A 20,630-nucleotide genomic window follows, 5' to 3' on the forward strand; every position below is an offset into this window, starting at 1 on the left:
CTCCGGAACCAACGCCTGCAAACCCCGTGCTTTTGGAGCTCAACGAGAGGTCGCCTACGCCCTGCCTTTCTAAAGGTACTGTTTTGTGGGTCTTCCCGACACCGTAGCTGGCCCGTGACACCATGGTCAGCCAGCATTGGTTGAATTTTTTTGTTCACAACGCCGTGATAGCGCCGCATGGAACAGTATTTCAAGGTTATTTTGATAACTGAAGATTTTTAAGTACTGTATTGTGGATTTGTATCATTTTTGGTCTTGTCTTAAGTATATAAAAGTATTGAATATTTTTCTAAACTGGTGTGGTAACCTTTTGTAGTGCTTACACTGTGTTACTGTTGGTTATGTGCAAATGCTTTACACACTGCCTCTAAGAAAAACCTGACAGCTCGTGCCAAGCAACCAAGGGAGTGAGCAGGCATTATTTTAGGACTGCAACTTCCTTATCCTGACTAGAAGGATGGGTCCACGCACCTACCTCTGCCAACTAAAGCCCTCAATTTCTAACAGTGATACCCATTCAAGCAGGTTTAGTTAATAGCCTCTTGTAACATACAGTGTGAAAAACTGCACAAACGTTGGCAGCTCCACCTTGCTCCAGAATCCTAAGTAATTTGTTTAAAACTGCAACAAATGCAATTTATTTACCATAATAAGAGCGAAAACCGACCTGGACAGAGTCTAGTAATGAACTGCGTGCACATACCAATATATTCAGTCAGTGGGAGTTAACAATACTTCATGTGTGATTATTGCAAAAAGGAAGCAACGAGATTGGGCAATAACTGATCACGCAAGGAACCACGTACCTAAGGGACACATACAAATGTCAGCAAAGAAGGTGGAAAAACAGACTAAAAGACTGCTTGAGGAAAAACTACATATGCATCTTTGGTGGACGGTGGCAGAAGAATGAATCCTGAAGGAAGTTTGAAAGTGGGAACTAATCAGTCAGTCAGTCAGAAAACTTTATTTCGGCTTACAGCCCTAAAAGTTCATAAAATGACATAATATAATATCGACAAGTGTTAAGCTAATCAGTTTAGATGAATTTTAGGTTCAATTTTCACTACATTTCACAAGGCACCATGAACAGGAGGAAAGAGATGCAGGTGGTCACAATCAACTTTCAAAGCTGAAGGTTTATATCTCAAATTTATGTTAACTTGTGTCCTTAATTATCAGACAAAGTCGAATTTGCACATAGTGTGTTCACCTGAAATGGGCTGAGAAATATTGAGTATGCCACACTCACACTGGCAGGAAATTACAGGAGTGCTGCAGCTAATTTGCACAGTCTAATGAAGAAGAAGAAGAGATTTGGTAGGGGGAGCAATAGAGAGACATGTGTCAAGACACTGATTTGGTAGGACATGAATGTGTAGATATAATTCAGATGTTTAGAGGGAGGGAGGCCCACAGTGGCACCTGTTTGCCTTAATTTGAATCCTGGAATGCAGCTAGTTGTGGATGGTACTCCAATAAAATATTTGAGGTGGGTGGGCATAGCTGTCTGCATATATAGCCTGTTGCCTGAAATACCTGTGATGGCTTGATACCCCACCTTCACGATGATACTCTAATTAATGTTTTGTTCCCTTAAGTGGTAGTGTTTGGAGGGTAGGGGGCCATGTCACATCAGCATAGTTTGAGTTGTATTATGATTTCTAGCACTGATTGGCTCTGAACATGGGATATCCAAAAAGTTGTAACATAGTTAGCATGAAAAAGTGATACAAAATCCTGGATAAAAGTCAAGTCTATGGTGCCCCCAGAAGAGTCGTGATGATGATGACAATGACTCATCTCATGCACAGGGATAGATGTTTATTTAACTATAGGATTTACCCAAAAGTTTGTTGTTTGTTGGTGAAGTCGAGACTCTTCTGTCCATTGGTGGGCATTTTCAAAGAGATATCCATGTTATCCCAGTGGATGATTTCAAGGCTACCGATGAGTGGAGGTTTATCATGCTTAAGGTAAGGATCAAAGGAGTTATGGAATTATTCCAGCAAGTCCTGAAAAACCAATATGCAGTTGTGAACCATACCACAAGAGAGAGATGATCAGAACACATCACTCCTGTCATTATCTCACTGAACTGGCTCCCAAATGCGGCCAGAAGCATCTACAAAATAGCCTGCATTATCTCTGAAAGCTTAAGCAGTGGCAGACCAAAGTAAATGGCAAATAAGCGCACTCTATCTACGGGTAACCAATTGCTGCATAGCTCAAAATTCATAATCCTTGAACCTCCAAGATTCAAGAAAAAAAGGACCATCTGTTGACCCTTCTCTGGAAGTGCCACCAAAATCTGTAATTATGATTTCTCCAGCGATACTCACAAATCCTTCCTTCAAATGATTCAAGAAGAACCTAAAAGTAATGCCTCTCCAAAATCACCTTTTAAGTTTATCTTTCTCTTTGCAGCAGATCTTCGTTATGCAACTTTGTTCTGTAGTATCCCTGATTTTTTCATTTGTTGTAATTTTCCTAATGTTTTGTATGTGCCCAGAAACAATCCTGTTGTTCTAAATCTCTGTGTTTTTCCTGTTCTTTGCATTCTGTTGTGATTTTCCTATTGTCAGTGTAAAGCGCTCTGGAACTCAGATTCTAGTTTGTGCTATATAAAACAACAAAAATTAGTGAATCAATAAAAAAAAAAAAACAATAAATAGAGCACAAGATGAAAGGAGAAATACATTGGAAGGTTATTTCAAACTAGTTGGGAATCTCTTGATGTAGTAACAACTGCATGAAAGGTACACAAATGAGGTGATGTCAAACAAATCTTACTGTGCCCTGTTGTAGCGCCTTTCACTTCTGGCTCTTAGAGTCAAGAATGGTGTCAGTAACTAAGGACGCAGAGCATATGCATTGTCTCATTGAAGGGCATGAGAGGATAAACCATTAGGTCCAATAACACAAACAGTTCTGGCCACTGTTTGGATTGAGTCAGCAATTCTCTTACAAGTAAAAAGCCATTGCCAAATTCACCTTGAAGCGGAGTGGACTGGCCTGGCATATGCCAGTCCAGCGTAGGGGTGTGAACAATGACTCCGGGGCTCTGGGCGTAGTTCCATTCTGGCCCGGACAAGGAAGAAACTAATGCGTGTGTCTCTGTTGTAGTGTCGGCGCCACCGGGACCGCAATCTGCAATGTTGCACCCTGTGACTCAAGTCCCACAACATGAGCAACATGGACGTAAGGGGGAATCACTGACCCTATATTCATCCATACTTTCACACTTGAATGAACACAGACATGACACATATGTGTGAATTTGAATGTTTAATGCACATTCAGTGGAGTGTTGTAGCTGGAGCAGTACAGGACCATGCAAACCCCACTTCACATTGTTGGCCCTTGGTGGGCCATCCAGAGTCCTTCAGGGAATGACAAGTACATCAGAAGAGGAAGAGTTCAGTCCGCAGTCTGATAGCTGTGTCATTGGTGACCAAACAGAATATGGCAGTCCATGTCGAGGTCCAAGGTGCGTGTCTCAGAGTGCATTCGGGGACAGTGGAAGGTCATGATGCAGAGGGCAGAACCAAGCAGAAACAGGCCCTATGGGGGAGATGAATTATATTGCTTCCTTCTTACCAGTACGGCAGGATCATCTGCATCCTCGTCCTCTGATGTTTCATGTGCCTCACATGTGGGTGGTGGTGTTCTGTCTCCAGCACTGCGTGGCACTGACACATCAGGGTGCGGAGATGTGGAGTCGAAGCAGCAGCAGCATTCATCTGCGCCAGGCCTTGTAGCAGCAATGCCATGATGAGGGTCTGCAGGGATGGTAGATCCCAGCTACATCACGCTGGTGTGCAGCAGCTGTGTCAGCCATTCTTTCCGCCTGCACCCGCTACATGTTCACCATGGTCCTCTGCATGTGTCCTAACTCCAGGATGACACCGCTGGTGCCACTCAGACTAGACAGTTGTCCTTTTCTCTGAGTCAGGACTCCATCGATGTTATCCATGGATCATTGGAGATCATGGAGCGGACTGTGGGTGTCCGTTAGGGACTGTAAGTGGTCCCAGATGGGACTTAGACACCCACGTATGGCATCTAATTTGGCTGCCAGGCGGTCGAACCCCACCCGCACCTGTTCAGCCATCTTCTCCTGGCACCCTAACACACGTCGTTGGAAGGCCATGTGTTGTTCGTGTGGAATCTGTGAGATAGCCGTGGTGGTTGGTGCTTCTGACTGTGTGGTCTGTGCAGGGGGTGAGGTGTCCTCGATGCTGCTGGGCTGCCCTGCTCCTGGGTGTAGGGTGCAGAGAGTGTCCATGAGCTGTTGGAAGGCATCGGTGTCGAAGGTGGGGGGGTCCTCTTCGACATCATTGAAGAGTTGTTGGGTCTGCTCTGCAGGAGGTGTTGATTCTAATTCTGCAATGTGAAGGGGAGATGCAGTTTAACATTGTGTTCACATGTATGTTTATTTATTTATTTTATTTTGAGATTTTTATATAGCGCTGGCTAGACCCGGAGGTATCAGGGCACTTTACATAAGGTTCCACAGAAATTACAAAATTACATCAGTTACACGTTACATCAGTTACTAGAAAAACATTTCAAGAGAGTAGAAGACAAAATACATGGAGCTTAGAAGGGTAAAGGGGTGGGGAAAAGGGGTAGGAGGTAGATAGGATGGAGAGACGAAGGAGAGTCTGCTCAAAGTCCGGCTGGGTAGGTGACGGCCGAGGAGGAAGTCTACAGCCCATCTCCTCTTTAGCTATCGCGTAGCTCCACCGGGCATCAGCCAAACAGCTAGGTCTCAACGGGAAAGGAGCAAAGAGGAGGGATAAATGGAGCGCAAAGGAGAAAGGGGGTGGAGTAAAGGGGTAAGAGGGAGAATACTTCAGTACAGGAGTTAATAGCGAATACAAGAAGCAGGATCCAAACAGATCAGGGAGAGTTGGGAGTCCAAAGGAAGGAGACAGCAGCGGAGGAGAAGACAAGACAAATGTCCAAAAACCAGCTGGGTAGGTGGCAGCCAAAGCGGTGTGCCAGAGCCAGTCTCCCCTATAGGAGCAGCTCCACCGGGAATCGGCCATGCGTTTCGGACTCCGCCAGCATAGGGTGATGAACAGGGGTAGGTCGAGGTTGTTGATCACTGTAGCTCTGAGGCTGGGGGTTTTCAGCCACGAGGCTTGTCCATGTGAGATCAGTTGCAGCCATTTTAGGGTCAGGCGCTGAGTGTTGTGCAAGTCTTTTGTTGTTAAAAGACAGGCCAGTTCCCTGGATAGAGATTATGGTCAACCAGGAGACTACAAGATGATCCAGGGCGGAGGTCACCAGTTGGAGAGAGCCGTAAGGTCCTGCCCTAAGCAAAAGCAGCCTGGGTGCCATGTGGACGCATTGTACAAGTTTACATACAGACTGCATGACAATGTACATTTTGACTGTTTGGGAGGAGCTGCCTATTTGATGCGGGACAGTGGACATTTCGACAACATCACAGATGTGTGTTTGTACTTTTACATCATCATCTCACAATTCCCTGCTATGAAAGATGTGATTGGCCAGTTTCTACACAAAAGCGACTGCAGTTGTGTCCTCTGTTCTGTCGTGAACGTGTTGCAGTTTGTACCACATTGTTGTCAATGTTGATGTGCTCTGCTTCTTATGTGTGTGTGCTGCATGGTGGGAGAGTTGCCCCTGCAGCTCTGATTTTGCTGGCCCTTATCCCTTTCAGGCAGTGTGCCTTTCAAGTCTGTGCTTATATAGTGCTGAGATGTTGCAAACTTGGGTAAGTTGGGCTTTTGGTGGGAGTTGGGACTCTTGGGCATGGTTTGTCCGCAGATGTCTTGTTGACGTCAGGGGTAGTTTGTGCACGTGGATGTGTCAGAGTGTGACCTGCTCCTTTACGGATGTGGCCCACACTCAGCCATATCAGTGTTGTGGCATGCACCATGTCATGATAATGGGACTGCAGCCATGCTGATCATCATGTAGTGTCACTTGCATTGTCAGTGTGGATCACAGACCCGCAGCTTTTCTGGGTTCAGCACATGTGCATGGGTTTGTTGTGAGATTAGTGATGTGTGTGAATGGCCCTCTCTGGGCACATAGTCGACAGGGGCCTACTTGCAGTTTCTAGGTGTGCTGCAGTGTGCCAACGGGATCAGGGAAATGCTCCAGAGTCATTATGGATGTGCATTGTGCAATGCTTAATTGTGCATGTGTGCCATTGTGCCCATCTCCCCCCGTCCCCCCAGTCCCTGGTCGTTACTCACCCTGTTGCTGTTGTGGAGGCTCAAGTCGAGCAGTGTCCGGTCCCCCAACTCCTGTCACCGTCTCCACACTATTGACTGTGGACACCATTTCCTCCATCTCGTCCAGCTCCTCCTGTGGCGCTGGAACCCCACCTGCATTCTGCATTGCTGCCTTCTGGTTGTTGCCGAGTTTCTGCTTGGTTTTGCGCTTCACATCATTCCAGCCCTTCTTGACCTCTTCCATTGTCCTCCTCAGCACTCCGATTGCATTCACCTTGTCCACGATGGACTGCCATATTCCATTTTTTGTAGCCAATGACACATTGGAGGTGACAAACAGTTGTTGATGGTATTTTATCACCTCCGTTATCAGGATCCTGTTTTCCTGCGGACTGAACCGCGTCTTCCTCTTCTTCTTGTTCTTGCCCTTCCCTGACTCCGAGGTCCCGGCCTGGGCCTCCGGGGGGCTTGTGGGGTTCTGGTCATTCTTTGTTCCTGCTTCGGCTACCTCCATTGTGCTTTGCAGTTGTTATGTTTTTGTTTGTGGTTTTTTTCCTGCTTTTATAGTGACTTTTCCCACCGGACGTGCGTGAATTGCAGGCCTGACACAGCGTATCACTGATTTTGACATCGCAGTTGGGCCCAACGCAAGTTTTTCCGCGTTTGGGTTTGGATTTGTATTGCCGTCCCGGTAATGTTATCATGGACATTTGACATGTTATCGGGACACTATCGCTTGTTACGGCCATGTTGAGAATGTGACGTTAACATGAAGTTACTTTCCCGCGATAGGCGGCGATGTGGGAGATTGCGTTAACCTACTTTGGCGATGATTATTGCACGTTCTTGAGAATATACCCCATAGTACACTAGGAATAGTGGGATATATAAGCAGAATAGTAGTAGTACACATGTTACATAATAGTGTAAATAGCCATACAAATTGACAGTAAGACAAAGAAGAGTATGATCTACAGTGTACCTAAAAGTACTGGGGTAGTTAAGGAGGGAGGATGCAGGATGAGGGACTAGAGGCACAGTTATCCCTGAAGTAGTGATGCGAGGGGAGTGAAGTGAGACATAAGTCCAAGACTAGGGCAAGTTACAGAGTGATGGAAGGCAGTGGGCAAAATGGAGGGCGAGGTCAAAAAGGGAGTGGGGTGTGGCCAAATCTTCAGCAAGAGAGCAATTTAGTGGACAGGAATTTTTGTTGCTTCTTTCTTGAAAAAGGATGTGGATGATTTACATCTGATTACGTGGAAAGATAGTTCCAGATATTAGGGGCCATTCCAGAGAATGAACAAAAGAAGGTTTTTTATTCTTGAATTTCTGTAGCTTGAGCAGTAAGGAGCTTGTACTTCTACAGGTTCTGTTCCCACCCAAAGTGGTCAGTTTCTGGACCAGGTAGGACCCGTGCAAGTTTGCTCAGCTGTTAGCCCTGTGAACGCCGATCTTGCCTGCTAATTATTTTGCTCTTTGCACATTTGTTTAGTCCTGTAGAAACGAAATGAAATGATGCCACTCTTTTAAAATAATCTTTTGGGTGTTGTGATGTTCTAACTTGATTTTAAAATAATTTTAACTTGAAATTGGAAGTATAGGGTACGGGGGGAATCGAACTGTGATCGAGGGAACAGGAAGTGGGGATTCTCATTTGTTGAGACCCGCCATCTTGGTTAAGGCGCGGTCTAGCTCCCAAATCACGGAGGAGATAAAACGGGACGCTGCGCTAGCGCGCGCGGACCCATGCAAGTTTGCTCAGCTGTTAGCCCTGTGAACGCCGACATTGCCTGCTAATTATTTTGCTCTTTGCACATTTGTTTAGTACTGCAGAAACTAAATGAAATGATGCCATTCTTTTAAAATAATCTTTTGGGTGTTGTGATGTTCTAACTTGATTTTTAAATAATTTTAACTTGAAATTGGAAGTATAGGGTACGGGGGCAATCGAACTGTGATCGAGGGAACAGGAAGTGGGGATTCTCATTTGTTGAGACCCGCCATCTTGGTTAAGGCGCGGTCTAGCTCCCAAATCACGGAGGAGATAAAACGGGACGCTGGGCTAGCGCGCAGCGGATGCGCGCAGCGGGCGCGCCGCTAGCGCGCCAGAGGCGCGCCTAAGGCAAACCCGTCTGTTAGCGTCTGTTAGATGTCTATTAGCGCATATAATCCTCGTATTAGTTATAAAATTGGAGATCTTAAAAATCTGAATGTTGGTGCAAAATGTTGCCCCCACTCTCTCTCGGTGAGCTCCATGAAAGCATGGAGTTGTGAAACATGCCATTGGACCCTCCCCCTTCCCCCGGCCACTGCTGATATATCCTTTCCAGGTGAACGTGTGCCTGATCAGTCCATATTTACTAATCAGCGAGCTAGCAATGATTTAAAACTGATACTCTTGAATACTCGCTCTATGAAACAGCACGAACACCAAATTTTCGATCTTCTTTCTGAATCTAAGCCTGATGTGCTGTTTCTCACTGAAACATGGCTTCAAGAAGGGTCTAACCCTACCATCGCCAATGCCATCCCACCCAATTATCTTATCTTAAGGAAAGATCGTGTAGGGGGACGTGGTGGAGGGGACGTGGTGGAGGAGTGGCGATTATTTATAAAAATACTTTCACCTGTACTACCCTTCCCAATTTTGTTTTAGAGAATACTGAAAGCCTGAGTTTCCTTTTAAAAATATCTCCCCATCATTCTATTGCAGGGGCTTTAGTCTACCGGCCTCCCGGTCAGGCTAAAAGCTTCCTGGGAGGTTTGAACTTCGCCATTTCCCCCATGGCCGCTAAATATGAACAATGCTTAATCATAGGTGATTTTAATATCCATATGGATCTGCCACATAATATGGATTCGACAAAATTGTACGAATCATTAAATATGCTAAATTTATTTCCATATGTTACTCATCCCACCCAGGAAAAGGGACATATATTAGACCAAGTTTTCTCAACTAAATTAATTGAAATGGTCTTACCTCTCCCCCTGGTGTAGTCAGATCATCACCTATTAACTTTTAGCATTAAGGAAGCATCGGCCCCATCATCTGAGTCTTATGCACTATGGACTAACAGTTTTAGGTCTTTTAAATCAATGACCTCGGCAGCCGTAGGAGCTTTTCTGGAGGCACATCCTTTTTCGTTTATGGATAGTCTCACTCCTGATGTATCCTCCCTAAAAAGTTGGCTCGAAACTTGTGTAAACAACATTGCCCCTCTCAAAACACGGGTAGCTAATAGAGGTAGACCATCTGCTCCCTGGTTTACGGAAGATCTCAGGAAGAGCAAGAGCCTCAGTAAATGTTTAGAAAGGAAATGGAGACAGGACTATGATACACGGGCCAAGCAAACTTATAAGACTACACTAAAAGCTTACTATAATAAAGTTCTCCTGGGAAAAAAGAATTTTCTCAATGAAAAAATTGAGAAAGCAGGAAATAAAAGTGAAGAACTTTTTAAAGTTGTAAAAGATTTTACGGCCCCTAATGCCATAAAAAATCCTTTCACTCCAACGAAAGTATGGACTGAGAGCATTGCTCAATTTTTTTTCACTAAAATTTCCTCTTTACAGGCTACTTTCGTAGCTGCTGGCCCCGACTGTCATGGGAATTTGGATAGGCTTTTCCTACAGCAACCCCAGTCTGTGAACTGCCTACTACATATTCCAGAACTCTCGTTAGAAAAATCCTTACACCTCCTTCGCTCTCTTAAGTCAGGCTCCCCAGTAGATCCCTGTCCGGCAAAGATTTTGGCCTCAATAGCAGAGGTAATCAACCCGGCAGTTAATCGGGTGCTGAACCTTTCATTATCTAAGGGGACAGTACCGGATAGCTGGAAACATGGGAAAATTCTTCCTCTTTTAAAAAAAAACCTCTGCTGATCCCTGGACAGCAAGCAACTACAGACCCATTTCACTGCTCCCTGCCTTATCCAAGACTCTGGAGAAATATGTAAACCAGGTTCTCGGGGAGTTTGTAGAATCCAATGGCGTCCTTCATTCTAGCCAGTCAGGCTTCAGTGCTAACTATAGCACCGAAACAGCTCTCCTCGAGATATCGGAGTCCAAAAAAGTCACCTTGGATAAAGGTGGGAGAGCAGTATTGGTATTGCTGGATCTATCTGCGGCCTTTGATATCGTACCTCATGACCTTCTTCTCGATCGTCTTTGGAGGTGTGGTATTGGGGGCAAGGCCCTACAATGGTTCCGGTCTTACCTTACCAATCGCCAGCAAGCAGTCTGGTCACCCCCTTTCGAGGCCCCCATTCAATCAATGAATGTGGGAACTCCCCAGGGATCCATCCTGAGCCCCACATTGTTTAATGTGTATGTGGCTCCCCTGGCACTGTTGGTTGAACCTTTTGGTGCTAGAATCGTCTCTTCTGCTGACGATACGCAACTACTGTTCACATGTGCCAAGGGTGAAGCTTTGGATGGGAAGATGATTAACCTATGCCTCTCGGCGGTGTTTAACTGGTTTAATGTAAACCATCTACGATGTAATTCTGAAAAATCAGAAATGATTTTTTTCCGCTGTTCAACGGACGATGAATGGCGTGAATGGTGGCCATCTAATATGTCTCCCCCTACTGTCCTGGCCACTACGGTCAAGAACTTGGGGGTTAAATTGGACAGTAATCTTTCCATGATTGCCCAGGCTCAATCGGTGGTGGGCACTTGTTTTGGACTGCTTAGGATGATGCGAAACTTCTTACCGCTACTCTCTATGTCCCACAGGAAGGTAGTCGTGCAAGCCCTGATACTATCTCTGCTCGACTATGTGAATGTTCTATACTTAGGCCTCCCTGAGTATTTGTTTAATCGGCTTCAGGTCGCCCAGAATGCTGCTGCCCGAGCGATTTTTTAGCTGACTGTCGTACTCACACGACCCCTCTCCTTAGAACACTCCATTGGCTCCCAGTGCGTAAGAGGGTATCCTTTAAGGCACTGGTATTGGCCTTTAAGGCCTTTCATAACATCGGGGCTCCTTACTTAAGGGCTAGATGTCAGCAGTATGAACCCGCACGCAATCTACGGTCCTCATCCTCCTGTTTGCTATTTACCCCAAGATTCTATCGTGCCCGGCAGGGAGGTCATTCTTTTCAGGTACTGGTGTCTGTACTCTGGAATAATCTACCTATTGAGTTACGCTGGGAAAATGATCTTCTGCGCTTTCATCACAAACTAAAAACGCTGCTGCTTTCATGATCGGTGTTCTAGGTTCTGATTGCTGAGGGTTTTTTTGTTGCGGGTTTCCATGTTAGCGCCGGGACACTCTTGGGAGTAGCCGTGCGCTCTATAAATACCCAGTAACATTAACATTAACATTAACATTAACAAGGGATGTTGTGGTGGAAAGTTTTATAAGAGATACATCTTGGCCTAAAGTGGCAGCCAATTCAGTGCACAAAGGTCAGGAGTGATGTGAACACTTTTATTAGATCCTGTGTTGGACCTGGATGCTGCATTAAGAGTAGCCTTAAAAGGACCAAATGAGGTTTTCAGGAAGCCCACAAGGGTAGTGCTACCATAGTCCAGTTTCAGACGCACAAGTGCCTTAGTCGCAGGAATGAGGTCAGCCATAGGGAGGAAAGTTTTAGTTTCCTATGGATATGCAACTGATGGTTGGCTCCTTTGGTGATGGCACTGATGTATTTATGCATAGAGAGGTCTTCATCTAGGGTGATACTTAGGGATTTGCAAGAGTCAACGATGTGTGTGGTGTAGTTTAAGTCAGCGAGCAGGGGCAACAATTCTTTGATGTTAGAGGTGGAAGTGGGTGGGACGATCAGTAAGAATTTCGTTTTAAGGGCATTGAGGTTGAGGTGATTTCGAGTCAACCATTGTTGAGTGAATTTTAGGGTGTTATTGAGGGTGTGGATGTTCTCTATGGAAGTTATTCTTATATAGAGTTGGATGTCATCAGAATACATATGGTAGGAGATGCTGGAGCATTTGAGAATATCAGTTAGGGGCTCCATGTAGATGTTGAACAGTGTCGGGGAGAGGATAGTTCCATGGAGGATGCCCAGCGATAGTGGGGCCTGCTTGGATACTGTGTGATTAATCAGGAAGTGCTGTGATTTATTTTGTAGAAAAGAGGTAAACCAGTTTAGCACACTACCAGGAAGGCCCATCCTCAGTTCTAGATTGTCGAGCAGGATAGCATGGTTGATGGTGTCAAAGGCTGCTGACAGATCCAATAGGATCAGGAGGCAAGATTCATTCTGTTCAAGCGAGGGTAGGGCATCGTTGACAATATGGAGCATGGCTGTTCCAGTGCTGTGACCCGATCGGATGCCAGATTGCCACTGGTCAAAGAGTTGGAATTGTTCAGTGTGATTGAGGAACTGTAAGTGAACACATTGTTGTAGGAGTTTGGCCAGAGTAGGGAAGTTGGAGATGGGGCAGTAGTTGTTGGGGTCGGACTGATCGGAGTTTGTTTTTTTTGGGATTGGGGCATCCTGAGGGAGTTGGGTAGATATTCCTGGGAGAGAGAGGCATGAGATCAATGAAGTGTTTAGAATATTTGAAGGAGGTCAGAAGATTCAGAATGCCAATCTCATAAAGGGTTATGAAGATAGACCAGGAGGCATCATTTTTGGGCTAGAAGAGGCGGTTACATGGGGGAGCTTTCTGATCCAATGTGGTGGTGAGCTGGAAGGGTTGCGGAGGAAGAAGACTAATGGCGGTCTTGAAGTTGTTGGTGTTGGAAATGGGTAGCGTGGTGCAGAGCGGGTGGGCCAAACTCTGGAGGAAATGTGCAAAGCATCCACGCAGTACACACAGGTGACACACAAGGCACACTCCAAAAAGACTGTAGAAGAATGCCGTGCACACCATTTTAATGCTTTTCCTCATCTTAAACCAATATTTCCAATTTAAGTCTGTATGCGTGCTCACTGGATAACGTGATCTGCCCTCTTATCACGTGAATATAAACAACGTTCAAAGTGGAGCGGAACTGCACTCCAGATCCAGGTGCACAGCTGAATGTCACATGATGAATGACTTTTACCATTTCTTTACCGTTTAATCCAAAATTAATCCATGTACTCCAAAGCTTTTAATTTCATTTCATTTTATTTCCTTTGATCTTTCCACACGTGATTAGCATTTACGTTCTTTTTATATAAAAGCTTCTCATGCCGTGGATATGCACATCCATGCCTTTTTCCAGGCACGCCAAAAGACGTAAATCATCCTCAATTGCTAGTGAATATATTTCCCAATGCATTTCGGGCTTAACAGATGCCCTTCCTCAGGGGTTCACTAAGAAATAAAAGAAAGTGGCTGTTACAATTTAGTTTCAAACCTCTATACATAACATGCCAACACTGTGCTGTATAGCAAATCAACCCATAAATGGCGCTTACCCTCTAAAACAGTAACTACGATACTGCCATGATTAAACATGAAGAACTCATTAAGCTACCCATTTTACCGCATGTTTTAAACCCACACTCCAAAAAGAGACACTACACCAGCATGTGTAAGAATAAGTTCTGTATTAGCAAAACACAAGGTATTTCTGGGCAATCTCTATACTGCGCCAACTGGCGCTGGGTCAGAATTTACGGGGGGGGGGAATTATATACATGGCAGGGCATATCGGGCCCCTGCCGAAACCATTGCGACATACAGATAAAATCATTGTACGTGAGGAATAAAGGTACAGTCCATCGGCCTCAATCCTGCAATAAAATACACCACAGCCAGGGGCTGCTGGTGATTAACGAACTTCGCATCAGCACCTTAGCATACCCCACATTAACAGTACACTTTACGTAAATGCACCTGGGCATGGAGGCATCAACATTGACCTATAACCGCATTAACATGAGGCAGAAACCCATTACACTCGGCATACAAACATGGGCATAGGTCACATGGGGCATGGACACATGTGCATGAATCATGAGGCTCCTCCCTAGGCATACATGCCCACCATCAGCCTGGCAACCCTGTAGGGAAAACATTAGGTAACATTATGGGCATAAGGCATTACCAGATGCATTGTGTCCCGTTACCACTGCCCACTGTCCAGCGGGGCTGTGGGGTATAGCCAGTCCATGTCGGGCAATCAGGAATATCCAAATCAGGAATGCCCCTTCATTGCAGCTGCCGCTTCAGCGATGAAGCTGTGTCAGGCCCAAGAAGGAACTGTCCCCAACCAAGTATGGCCCCACGGGGCCCTTTGTGCAGGTACCGGGGGCGGGCACTGACTGTGTACCCCGACACACCCTCCAAGTGCGCCCCACACGGTCCCCAAAACGTGCCTCTGCCCGCTCCTAAGCGGGGCAGCGGGGAAGCCCACACGACCACTTTGGTCCTTTTAGAAGGATCGCCGGGGCGGGCACCGATAATGTGCCCCGTTACCCCCCACGCCACTGGTTCCCCCAATGCCCCACTCACCGGCTCTTGGGGCTACAGGCATCTCGGCGGCCTCCCGGCAGCAGGCTTTCGCTCTCTCCGGCTGCAGGCGCAGCCACACGCAGGCGGGTGGGCTCTCGCCAGGCCCAGTCTCTCCTTCTAGCAGGGGACAGGCACCGATATGTGCCTCGACAGTCCCCTGCTCCTCCAGAACTCTGGCCGGCTTCCTCTGCCTCTGGTAGCCGGTGCGGGTACACGCGGGGCTCTCCCACGCTCCACGGGAGCCCCGCCAGCAACAGCAAGTTCCCTGGCTTCACCCGGGCCTTGGAAACGGAGCCCGCGAGGCTCCCGATGACGTCCGCTACTCCTGGGGCTCTCCTCAGCGCACGGAGAGCCCCGCCCCTTATGGAGCGAAGTCTCCGCCGACGGGGGTGCTGGATCAGTGCAGGATAGGCTCCCGCCTGACTTCCAAACCAGTTCGGGGCTCCCTCGTCCCCACGGGAGCCCCGCACCACCACACTGGCTTCCGCCTTCACCCGGGCCTCAGTGCAGCTCCGCCCACGTCCCGGCCGGGCTGCCTGACCTCCGCGTTGCGTCTGTGGTGCGGCCTCTACCCGGGCCGCAGCGGTTATTTTGGCAGTTCCTCTGCGGGGCAATGAGGGGTAGGCTCCCTCCAAAGGTACGGCACACACGCGGGGTAGGCTCCCGGAAAAGACAGCCAACCTCTGACACAATCAAAAGCGCAGATGCTACAGCATCTGAATACCGGATGCACAGCTTGGGGAATTGAAGAAAACGCTTCACAAATTAGTATTGTTAACCTGAGTAACTCGTTAAACATTAAGAAATTAATCATCACAGTGTGTCAAATTTGATCAAACGAAATGCTCTTTTAATTATTGAGCTGTCAAATTCATGAAAAATAGAAAATACTACACATTTGCTTTGAACAAAATCATTAGTAATCAAATCTGCAAAAAACAGTCAATACTCAATATATCCATTATTACGATCACTTTAACAAAAGTAATTGGTGACGAAATCGAAGTTGGTGTTGTAGTTAATGCCCAATGCATTTCGTGATTTATTCGAAATCCCTTCTTCAGGGGCCTGTATCAGAAAAAATAAATGAAAACAAAAACAAAAATACACTATTTTTCCAGTGCTTGTTTATTCCATATAAGGCTCAATGGCCACATGGTACATTCAATCCCAGAGTGAACAGACCCTGTATGCACAATAATCACCACAATTATCGATTAGAAACCGAGAAAGTCCATTGGAAAACCCATCACCAGTGATAATGAGTGAAATCATCGAGTAAGAAAACACTACCAAGAATAAAGAACAAGCCAGGAAAAAACCATTCATGATTGTTCTATTAAGTACTGCTAACAGAGTAAACCATGATAGCACCTCAATAAATGACTCTTACTTGACAACACCAGAAACTCTTGGCTTAATGATCGTTTCCACGTGAAAATATCCAAAGCTATCACAACCATTCATTAATGATTCCTGGCCTTGCTAGGAACGAAATCCTCATGCTGAATAAAGAATGAAAATGTTATAAGTAGAGATCTCCCCATCTGTAAAAATTATGTGAAATCACCAGCATCTAGTAGAAACATCGTATAGTTACCGTGTCCGCAGAATCACTGTTGTTCCAGTCAGAAACAATTAAAGCCTCTCCGCTCGAGACATATTCAGTTTAACAGAGAGCCGACAGAAAGCCGTGGTCGAACAGGTTTGTTCTGTAACCGCCACCTGTGAATACAACATGCACTATGAGTGGCTCGTTGCTATTCGTGACTGCAATAATTACTCTCCTCTGCTCGATGCCATTGTAGCTTAAAAAGGCAGCGCTCCCGCGCGTCTGACGTATTCCCAATTGGAACCAAGTTAGCATAGAAAGTGGACTGACCTGATACTATGCTAGCGAGAATGACATAGAAAACGGACTGAACACAGTGATACCCATATCTGGGTTGTGAAAACCACCGAGTTTATTCTGTTCTGTGCTCAACATCCGTGTCACGAACATTATAATCAACCAAGCCCAAACTTAGTGTATCTAATTAATTCAGAGGAATTAAAACCTTAATCGCTCGAGCTGCGGTGTATCTGAGTTTATGCATGTAATTAACAACAGAGAATCCTATTACCCAGAAACTCACTTCTGAACATTAAACATTGATCCTAATAACCTCAATACATAGTTTATTTCAAAGACTAACTCCCTATTTAGCCTACTGGAAAAAACCTCAGCATATTATCTCTCCCGAAATGGAGAGACTCGCTGACTTTTAAACACTTACTGCCTAATGTCACTGTCCATACTCCTGGTGGAAATAAGTAACATTCCCAAATAATGTTTAAAAACTGTAAACCTGTTGATGTTATGACCCAAAATAGGAAAACATAAACGAAGAGAACCACCCAGTGTTAAAACCAAATGTGAACTGAAACCCTACTGAACTGAAAACAAAAGTGAGAACAGTGCACTATAGAAATCAAATACCAAATTAAACTAAAGAAATACAAAGTGTGAATAAAATTTGAGTTGATGCGATAATTGCTTTAATATGTGCTATACTTACAATCTAACTTTTTTATAAAAAACACGACATTTCCAATTTGTCATTGAGCCCTGCTGGTGCCAACGTGTTCAAATATTTGGTCCACCATACTTCCCTTTGAGCTAACATCTTGGAATTATCAATGCCTAGTTGTACTGAAATAATTTCTAAAATCATAAATTTCAACTGGGCAATGGTGTGTTGCTGCTGTAACCAATGTGTGACTACATAGGACTTAAGACTTTGTGTTCTGATTGAACTTTTATGTTCAGAAATCTTAATTTTAATCTTCCTGGAAGTTTTGCCAACATACAAAAGTCCGCAAGGACATTTTATTGCGTATACCACGTTGGTGCTGTTGCAGTCTCCGTTGTATCTAAGCAATATTTTTTTGCCTGAATGTGGGTGATTAATAGTGTTACCTGTTATCACATTGTGACAATTAACGCAGTTCTGGCACTTTCGCATACCTATATAACTTTCAGACTTTGAGTGGTATGTTTTTCTCAATAATTCTTTAAGATTATTGCTTCTTGTGTATGCAAACAAAGGTTGGTTTACAAACAAACCATTAAATTCAGCTTCTTGTTGAAGTAAATCCCATCTTGATTTTATAATCCTTTTTATCCTTGCTGAATCAGTGGAATATTTAGAAACAAACACCAATCTTTGTTGTGTATCCTGTGTTCCTGAACTAGGAGAGAGTAATGTGCTGCGTGAAATTTCCTTTGTTTTGACAACTGCTTTTTCTAGAACGTGGTTAGGGTAACCACGTGATTTGAATTTAGCGCACTGCTCTTCAATTGCCTTGTCTAACTGACTGCTGTCTGATGTGATTCTTTTAGTTCTTAAAACCTGCGAGTAAGGCAAATTTTGTAATAGTGAGGGTGGATGAAAACTGGAGAACATCAGCAGATTATTGCGATCTGTTGGTTTGGAAAACACAGTAGTTTTTAGCACCCCATTTCTCTGGGTGATCAACACATCCAAGAAAGGTAATGACTCAGAACTGATGTTATGTGTGAATTGTATCCGTGTATTCTTGTTGTTCAATTCTTTAATGCAAGATTCAAGTGATGACTGCGAATTCTTCCAAACCAAAAAGATATCATCTATGAACCGGACATAAAATGCCAAGTTCGTAGACCATTCTGAATTCGTAAAGATGTGATCATATTCGAATTTAGACATGAATGTGTTAGCGTACGATGCTGCCCCTGAAAAACCCATGCTAGTACCACTAATCTGTAAATAAAATTGATCATGCCATTGAAAATAACCGTGTTGCAGACAAAAGGTCAAAAGTTCCAATATGAAAACTTTGTTTACACCTTTCTCTGGTAACTGTAACAGTGCCCATTCGCATGATTCAATACCTTCTTTCAATGGAATAGAAGTGCATAAAGATGTTACATCTATAGTACACAGTGACCATGACGTTGGGAATTGTACAATAGTTTCACTCAGTAAGTTCAAAAAGTGGGTAGTATCCTTGACATAGCTGCACCATGTCTGTACAAATTTTCGTAAAAAATAGTCCACAAACTGCACCAATGGTGAAAAAAAGGGAATCACAGCCTGACACTAGGGGTCGAAATGGTGGATCGTGTTGACACTCGTGGACTTTTGGCAACATATAGATTTTAGGTCGTCTTGGATACGTAACTAACAAAAAACTATGTATCTTGGAAGAAATCCAACCCATGTCCTCTGCGTGCTGCAAAATTAGTTGAAGAGTATCTTTGATCATGTTAGTAGGATCCTGATCTAGTCTAAGGTAAGTCGTTGTATCCTGTAAATACATTGTCACCTTATTCTCATAGAAAATTTTGTCCATGACGACTAAGGCGCCGCCTTTGTCTGCCATCTGGAATGTGAACCGTTCGTCCCTAGCTAACTGCTTAAGGATAGCAGCTTCATGTTTTTTTAAATTGGTGAAAGTGGGTGCCTTGCTTTTCAATTTAGATAAATCATGAGGTAATAGAGTTTCAAAAGTGTCTGATGTCTTGTGAGACACAGGTGGCATAAATGAACTCTTGGGTTTAAAGATACTTAGTTCTGTTTGTTGATCATCATCAAGGCCAATCTGGGTTGGTTGACTCGAAACCACATTAGCAAAAAAATGTTTCAATCGTAAATTTCTCATGAACTTGAAAACTGAAACTTCTAGCTCAAAGGGGTTCATGTGATGTACTGGTACAAACGATGTACCTTTGTTAAGAACTTTTAGTTGAGCTTAGTATGAGGTTAGCCAAGGAGGGAGTGTGCCTTCATGCTCTTTAATTAAGCCTAAGGAGATGCTGTTCTTCTTTAAGATCACTGTTGAACCAAAAGTTGAATCGATTGTACGGGATTTTTTTTACCTGTTTAGAGGCTATGGTATCCATGATGATTGACATAGAATTAAAGTAGTGATCAGTGAGATCTTGGGCTGAAGAATTGCAGAAGTGGGCTGCAGACACTTGTGTTGACCCTTCTGTGATACAGATAGACAGTGGCGGCTGGTGACAGTTGAAAGTGGTGAGCGTTAAACAATTGTCGTACTTGACTGCGGCGAGCGAGCGTAGCGAGTGAGCTTGAACCACCTGGATTCTCTCCCTGAGTAAATTTTGTAAAAAAGAGTAGGCAAATGGTGCATTTTCAAGCCAATTTGAGAGTGTGACACTATCCCGGAAGTGCTGCAGGCTGTGCTCACAATATATATGCATCACATATCATTGACCTTGTATTGAACCCCCATCCCCCAGCAGGCCCCTGCGTAACACCCCTGCTGCCTCAAGGCCCCGTTTAAGGTATTGCTATGCTCCTGAGAAGTGCCGGCTATCACCTGGCTTATGAGCAAGGCTCTGTTTCAAGCTTGCCATGGAACCCCCCCAAGCCATTACGGCGCTACACAACCCGTGCATCTATTTTGACAAAATGAAGCACACCGTAGCATATCATCACGTAAGGAAAAACCACACAGTTTAATAAAAAGATTTGTAACATAAAGCAATGTAATTTACATAACATAGTGCATTCTAACAAACCATTGCACAGCATAAAGTAGTATAACACAAAATAATATAATGAAATGAATTGTAAAATAAAGAGATGTAATGTCTATAGCTTAACAAATAGCACCCCATACTAACGTGCCAGAACCAAAAGAAGCATAACATCGATTAACATAATGCATAACAACGTAACATAACAGAAAGACATGCATCATAAGGGAATTCAAACAACACAACGTAAAGTGGTCCAACGTAACACAACCTAGGTGCATTCGTACTGTCACCAGCAGCGCTGTTGGTGGTGCAAGCTGCAGAGGCCTCCTGAATCTTATACTTTTTTTTTACAAATTAGGCACTGGTTGATGCCTTTATGTACGGGGACCAAGAAAACAACGCAGCATATAATGAATTGCAAGAAGCTGTTTTCTACTGCAGATTACATTAAAAAAAAATCACAGAATACT

Source organism: Triturus cristatus, chromosome 7, assembly GCF_964204655.1.
Source record: "Triturus cristatus chromosome 7, aTriCri1.1, whole genome shotgun sequence".
Taxonomy (NCBI): domain Eukaryota; kingdom Metazoa; phylum Chordata; class Amphibia; order Caudata; family Salamandridae; genus Triturus; species Triturus cristatus.